We start from the raw sequence: 1461 nt of genomic DNA on the forward strand, positions 1-1461 counted from the left end.
AAGAAAGCTACTAGAGTTAATAAATGAATTCAGCAAAGTTGTAGGGTACAAATTTGACAGATGAAAATCAGTTGGTTTTATATACAACAGTAATGAACAACCTGAAAAGGAAATCAAGACAACAATACCATCTACAATAGCATCTGAAAGAATAAAATACCTAGGAATACATTTAACCAGGGAGGTGAAGGATTTGTACTGTGAAAAGTATATAACATTGCTGAAAGAAATTACAGGAGATCTAAATAAATGAAAAAAAAATTCCACTTTCATAGACTGGAAGACTTAATAAGTCAAGAGGTAGATACTACCCACAGTGAACTACAGATTCAATGTAATACCTATCAAAATTCCAACGGCCTTTTTTGCAAAAATGGAAAAGCCTATCCTCAAGTTCATAAAAACTACAGGGCATCCAATTAGCCAAAACAGTCTTGAAAAAGAACAAACTTGGAAGACTCACACTTCCTGACTTCAAAATGTACTATAAAGCTACAGTAATCAAAAGAATGTGGTACTGATATAAAAGAAGACATACAGACCAAAGGAATATAACTGAGTGTCCAGAAATAAACTCATATACCTATGGTCAATTGATTTTCAGCAAGGATGTCTAGTTCATTCAATGGGGGAAAGAATAGTCTCTGTAACAAATGGTGTTGGAACAACTGGATTTCCACATGCAGAATAAAGTTGGACCCCTACTTTACACTATTTATGAAAATTAAGTCAAAGGGATCAATGACCTAAATCTAAGGGCTAAAACCTTAAACTCTTAGAAGAAAATACAAGGGTAAATCTTCAGGACCTTGTATTTGGCAATGAATTCTTCGATATTATGCCAAAAGCACAAGCAACTAAAGAAAAAACAGACATTGGACTTCTGCAAAATTCAAAACTTTTGCACATCAAAGGACTTTATCAGGAAAGTGAAGAGACAATTTAGAGATAAGGAGAAAATATTTAGAAATTACATATCTGATAAGGGTTTAATATCCAGAATACAAAAAGAACTTCCATAATTCAACAACAAAAAGACCAATAACCCAATAAAAAAATGGGTAAAGGACTTGAATAGCCATTTCTCAAAAGAAGATATACAAATAACCAATTGTTGTTGTTAGGTGCCGTTGAGTTGGTTTCGACTCAGACTGATCCTATGCACAACAGAACGAAACACTGCCCGGTCCTAGGCCATCCTCACAAGCGTTGCTATGTTTGACCAATGATTGTTGCAGTCACTGTGTCAATCCATCTCATTGAGGGTCATCTTCTTCCTCGCTGACAAACAAATTCACCAGCTGCGCCTTGGAAACCCTATGGGGCAGTTCTACTCTGTCCTCTAGGGTCGCTATAGGTCGAAATTGAAGACAATGGGTTTTCTACTTTACCAAGCATGATGTTCTTCTCCAGGAACTGATTCTTCCTGATAACATGTCTGAAGTACGTGAGATAAAGTCT

This window comes from Trichechus manatus, unplaced genomic scaffold, assembly GCF_000243295.1.
Source record: "Trichechus manatus latirostris isolate Lorelei unplaced genomic scaffold, TriManLat1.0 scaffold00232, whole genome shotgun sequence".
NCBI lineage: Eukaryota > Metazoa > Chordata > Mammalia > Sirenia > Trichechidae > Trichechus > Trichechus manatus.